Here is a 6,000-nt window from a genome sequence, read left to right on the forward strand (position 1 = left end):
GACAGAGGCCCACAGGCCTGAGCTTTCGTGATAATCACCTGGGATGCTTACGGAAATGCACGCTCCTGGCCCCAACCCCAGCAGTGCTGACTCAGTGGCCCTGGAGCGTGGTCCAGGAAAAGGCATTTATAAACAAGCTCTCCAAGTGACTTTGGGGGCAGGTAAGCCAGCGGCCACACTTAGCGCTCAAACCAGGCATCGAGCCCAGTCTCAGGCCAGCGCCCATCCGTGCGTACACATCGGGGGACGGGTGGCAGGTGCGGGATGGAGACTTCTGGGGGTGCTGATTATGGGATTTCTCCTCTTCCAGAGATGAAATGACCCAGCTGAGAAGACCACAGGCCTCGCTGGAGGGGTCATTCTGTCCACACCATGCAGTGTTTGGACAAGTTCAAACGCAAGGAGAACAAACCTGGACACTGCAGATGATGGAGATATTTTTAGATTTTTTTTTTTCCTTAGGGGAACTGGCAGAAAATGGGGGTTGGGAGGGTGGGGGGGGGCCTTTCTTGAGTTAAAGGGGCTTGTCTCTGATGTTGATACTTCTTTCGCTGAGAACTGGTATATACATGTGTATAATGTGTGAGTGTGCGCGCACGTGCGTGTGCGCAGGTGTGTGAACGCGTGACCGCAAACTGCAAACAGCGGGGTGAGCTGTCCGACTGCAGCTCACGAGCGGTGACAAGGACTCCTCGTGTTTCTCACTCGTGGGCAAGGACGACGCGTGCTTCTTGTTTCTCTGTGCGTAGTTCCCAAAATGCATTGTGCCCGGGGCAGGGCCCTCACCGGGGTCAGGCCCCAAGGAGGCTGCAGGGGGACCGTCTCCCAGGGGGCGAGGTGGCAAGGGAGAGGTGGCAAGGGTGTTGGGGTGCAGTGTATCTCCTGGGAAAATCGGGTTGTCCCGGAACGCCCCCCTTCCCCCAGCACCGTGAGGCCTGGGGCGGGCGGGGTGTGGGCCCTGCAGACGGGCAGGGACAGTCACACTTGCTTTGCTGTAGGAAGTCTGTCCCGGGGGGCTGGGAGCGGAAGAGGGGGCTCACCATTCTCTCGGGCCGCGTCCCCGTCAGAGCAGCTTCAGCCTGCAAAGGGGCTGGTCATCCTTGGGAAAGAAAGCGGATGATGCTCGGAGCGAGAGAGCTGTTCAGGGCCTGGCTGTCTGGTCTTCATCGTCCTGCTGGAGGGGGACGGCTGGGGCTGAGCAGGGACCCACTCCAGCCTCCAGGGGCACAGGCGCCTTTTCAAGGTTAGCAGGAGGATGCTTCCCTGCCTGTCAGGGGAGACTCACCTGGGGAGTGCTGGGGGTCCCCGGAAACGTGGAGCAAGGGGATTTGGAGAGACCAGGAGAGGGACTGTCATGTCAGGGCACCAGCAGGTGGCTGCCCCCACCTTCCCCTGAGCCCCAGCTGCAGGGGATGCCATAACAGAGGCCCGGCCCCGCCGGGGGCACCAGCCGCAACCCAGACCCCAGAGTCGTGTGCATTTCAGATGAGAAGTAGTGGAAGGGCCTCATGAGCAAAGCTGGCTTAAAGGGCCCTCCGCGTGTCCCGAGGGACCGAGCAGGACAGAGGGTGCCGGGCTCCCCCGGCCTCAGCCTCCACCGCCGTGCCCACGCTGTTGGTATCAGATAGGATTTAGCTGCCTGGTCCATACCCTCCTCTGGAAGATGGACGGTGCTGCTCGCTCCTCATGGGCACGGCCCCTCGTCCTCCTCCCAGGCCTCCTTCCCCCGCTGCCCCGCCCCTCAATGGGGCCCCACTTCTTACCCAGCCGTCAGAACCCCAAGGCACCTCTCTGGGCTCAGAGTGTGCTGTTAGGAGATGCAACAGCTGAGGCTGGGGGAGGCCAGACGTGACGACAGACTGTTTAACCAGGTGTCTGTGGGTCTCTGCCATGCTCCCTCCTTCTGCTCCTGGCTCACCCCTCCCTCTCTCCCTCTCAGCCCGTGAGGGAGCCTGGTCCCCGAGACTGTCTTGGGTGCAGGCATCAGAATGACCCCTCTGCTGGTCATCGGGGCAGAGGAACTCATTTCTTTAAAACACGTGTCTGGAGCACCAAGATGGGCCGGCACCTGTCACTGTCCTCACGTAGCCCACATTTTCTTGGAGGAAAGGAAAGATGGGGGTCCTTGGCTTTAGGGCTCCCCAGTGTGAGAGGACTGTCCAGCCCAGTCAGGGTGAGAGAGACGTAGCTGCTCCAAGCGAGTCGGCGACGGCCCGCGAGGGGCCCCAGCCGCAGTGGCTCTGCCCTGACGTCCCACAGCAGCTCTGCCCACTTTCCCTCCCCGCAGGGTTGCAGAACCCAGGGCCCGGCCCTCTGCCTGGGGACGGGCAGCTTTCCAGACCCCGGGGGTCCGAGGTGGACAGTGAGGCTGGGCCTGATTTTGGTAATGTCTTTCGTTCCCCGTCCTTCGGAAGATGCGACCCTGAGAGTGTCGCTAGAAAAGGGGGTATGGGGTTTGCCAGGCTGTGTGTCCGGGCATGTCTCAGTATTTCACTTCCACGTGGGCCTCTCACTACCGCAGTCCACACCCAAAGCAATACGCTCCAATCAGGGGCCAAAGGAGGAAGGACACGGACCACCCAGTCTTTCCCCATCCCTGCCCTGACCCCGGGATCTCCCGTGTTAAGGCAGATCCCATCAGTGGCCAGCAGCAGCCTGTCCAGGGCAGAGGGGGCCAGACCAGCAATGCAGACCCCACACTTCCTCCCGGGACATGGGAGGCCATGATGCTCTCTTGTCCACCATGGAGCCTGGCTGAGAGATAGGGTGGCTGGGATGAGCAAGATCGGGACTATGGGATGGGCAGGGAGGTGCCCCGGACCCACCGCCCCCCTGCGCCGTGTTCGTGTAAGAGCCACGTGCTGGCCAGGCCTGTCTCCCTGTGTGATGCACTGTGTATTCGCTTTGTTGGAAATAGAGGAAATCAATAAATTGCTGGCGTTTCTTTGAACCTTTTCAAGCAGTGGATTATTTTGGGGGCACAAAGGGCTGCCTGCTTCCCTCCAGGGTCCCCTCTTCCTGACCCCGTGCCAGGCAAGCACTGGGAGCCCCCTGACGGGAGAGAGACGCCGCCACGCAGACACCTGCTCCGCGTCCAAGCCCCTGATCCTCATGGTAGCTCCATGACGCTGGCATTGCTCCCCCAATCTTACAGATAAGTGAGGCCCAGGGAGGGGGCAGCTACGCCCACTGTCACACAGCTTGTAGAGGGAAAAGCCACCCCAAGCGTGAACGCCCCAAGGCAGGGTGCCCACGGGGACATCGGGATGTCAGGATGTGTTCTCCCTGGGGGTGAGGGAAGGTTGGGAACGCTCGGGGAGGGAGCTGGAGCTGAGCTCTCCCCAGCCTGGGAGGTGGTGACTGGCGTCTCTCTGTAGAGCCCAACGCCCTGACCTCCTGGGCCCTCCCTCCGCTGGGTGATGCTTGGGGAGCAGGCAGGACGGGAGGCCTCAGCCCAAGGGGAGGGAGGTGGCCGTCTGTGGCCCAAATTGTTAATACACCAGGTCTGGGGCCTCCGAAGATGAATGAGACCTGAACGCATGGATTGGCTCCAAAACGTGAGATCAGATTACGAATTCAAAACCAGTGAAGGTTTCATGGTTCGACTTTCACTAAAACGGAGTGTAGAAAGCACACGGCACCGCTTAAATGCACGCAGCTCCACGAGTCTTCGCGAACCGAACGCGTCGCGCCACCAGGACCCGGATCAAGAATGGAGTGTTGCCAGCCCCCACAGCTCCCCGAAGACCTGCCCGTAACCACCCCACTCCCCAGGGGAACGCTATCCTGACCTCTGACACCACAGGGTGATTCCGCCTGGTTTGCGCTTTCTATCAGTGGAGTCAGTGCGTCTGTTTTGTGTCTGGCTTCCTGAGCTCGTGTCTATGAGATTTGTCCGTGACCACTGTGTGTCCGGGTCACTGCCGGGTGTCTGTCCGTCAAGTGACTGTGTGCAGGGCAGAACACGCTGTTACATCCCCTATCATCGTTGCATCTTTTACAACATTGTGTTTACAACATTTGGAAACCATGTTTATCTTAGTCGTCCACTTCCTGGAAGTTCCCCCGTGTGATGTGGTTACCGGGAAATTACAAGGAATGGTAAAGAAATTCGATTCTCTTTGGGATGTGAGTGCATTCAATGTGCAGGCCTGCCAAAGGGCTACGAAGGCCTGCGCTCAGCTATCCCTGGCCGAGAGGGCGGCAGGCCCTTCTGGCCCCTCCGAGGATGGGCCAGTGAGAGTGGGAGGGCCTGGGGCCCAGGAGCAGAGGGTGAGGCCAAACTGGGGGCACCAGGAGCAGCCGGAAGCCGCGGCCAGAGCAACGACTCACGTCCTGGAGGCCGAGTCTTCCAGACCCCAGGCCCAGGCTGCCCGAGTCTACCTGCCCTGGGCCTCGGAGCCGTTTCCTCCCGTCGGCTCTGCAGGTGACGTGGCAGAGGCCCATTGCCCGCCCTGGAGTCCACGCTGCTCTGGAGATGGTCGGGCATCACTTCTTGGAACACAGTGCGCTCCGGCGCCCAGCATGGCGGAGAAAGCGGGAACAGAGGTTGTTAACAATGGCAGCAGCCTTTTCACTGGAGGGGCTACAAATCACTCTCTATCTTTCAAAGCCTCAGGGCGTTCAGCTTCTGATTTGATCTTTACTTGTCCTGGGGACACAGCAGAGGGCAGAGCATCAACTTGCAATTTCTAGACAAGGAAAGGGAGATGCAAAGAGAGAAAGGGACCCGCCCAGAGTCACTAGTGACTTTGTGACAGAACCGATACTGGGACCCAGGCCTCCTCTGTGCCAGCCTCGGGGACCCCGATCCACTCCCGTGAGTGTCTCAGACATCCCAGCCTCAGAGCACAGTTAGAGAGGCCTGACCCCAAGGTGGCACTGCGCAGAGCTCCATCTCTAGTGACCCAGAAGCTCGTGCCACCCTGAGACCTCCTGAAGTTACACATCTTGTGAGCGGGGCTGCTGTGCAGACAAGCACAACTGGGAAGTTCTGGTTCATGTGCATCAGACCCCATAGAGCTGCCATGAGGATTGGCTAGTGTGGGGCCAACCCGTTTGGTCGGTTAGAATATGGGGCTAAAGAGACCAGGGTCACAGGGCAAAAAAGTGCCTCAATGACCCCACAGACACCCACACACACCCCCTAACTGGTCACCCTGCAGACACCTGCTGCCAGTTCAGCAGAATACAAATGTTACCGAGGAGCGCGTCAGCCTCTCGGGGAAGGGGGTCCAAGCTGACGAGCCCCCATGACAGTGGATCGGTAGAGACAGCCCATATACCATAGGACTTCATGCTCCCGAAGTCCCAAACCCGTTAGTCAACCACTAAGACGTTTCACGACTGGTGAGTTAGTCAAAAAGCACTTCAGGGGCCGGCCTGGTGGTGTAGTGGTTAAGTTCACACGTTCTGCATAGACAGCCCGGGGTTTGCAGGTTCAGATCCTGGATGTGGACCTATATACCGCTCATCAGCCATGGTATGGTGGCATCCCACATACAAAATAGAGGAAGATTGGCACAGATGTTAGCTCAGGGCCCATCTTCCTCAGCAAAAAAAAAAAAAAAAAAAACGCACTTCAGCATTTGTCAAGTGGTTCTAAATCTCTGGCCCTGAAGGCCGCCCCCTCTGCACAAAGCTGTTACAATCCCGCTCTCCACACATCTCAGAAAGAAAACTTGAGCTGGTCTCCAAGGCCAAGGGGTCTACACTGAGCCCACGTGTGTCATTCTGGATCCTCTCAGGCTCACATTCCTGCTTTCTGGGGCCCAGAGTTTTCCCGAAGGACAGCTGGGCTGCGGGGCGCAGGTAGAGACTTAGAGAAGAGCCATCACCTGTGACGTGACTGCATATTCGTTACCTTTAATCTCTATATCGATGCCACAAAGTAGGTACGACCACTCCCATCTCACAGATAAGGAAACTGTGGTTCAGAGAGGTTGAGTAACTTGTTCAGGGTCACACAGCTGGTAGGCAACAGACCTGGAATCTGAACCA

The 6,000-nt window shown here is 58.6% G+C and overlaps 1 protein-coding gene across 2 annotated transcripts in view; it reads left to right on the top strand.

Annotated features, from left to right (window-relative positions):
- Positions 1 to 2,950, top strand: part of PKP1 (plakophilin 1) — a 48,298-nt gene extending 45,348 nt beyond the window's left edge. For both annotated transcript variants that reach the window (XM_023632807.2, XM_023632808.2), the window contains exon 14: positions 311 to 2,950. The gene's annotated coding sequence lies outside the window, so the exon portion shown is untranslated. The remainder of the gene's footprint in view (positions 1 to 310) is intronic.
- The last annotated feature ends 3,050 nt before the right edge of the window (positions 2,951 to 6,000 follow it).

This window comes from Equus caballus, chromosome 30 (genome assembly GCF_041296265.1).
Source record: "Equus caballus isolate H_3958 breed thoroughbred chromosome 30, TB-T2T, whole genome shotgun sequence".
Lineage (NCBI taxonomy): Eukaryota > Metazoa > Chordata > Mammalia > Perissodactyla > Equidae > Equus > Equus caballus.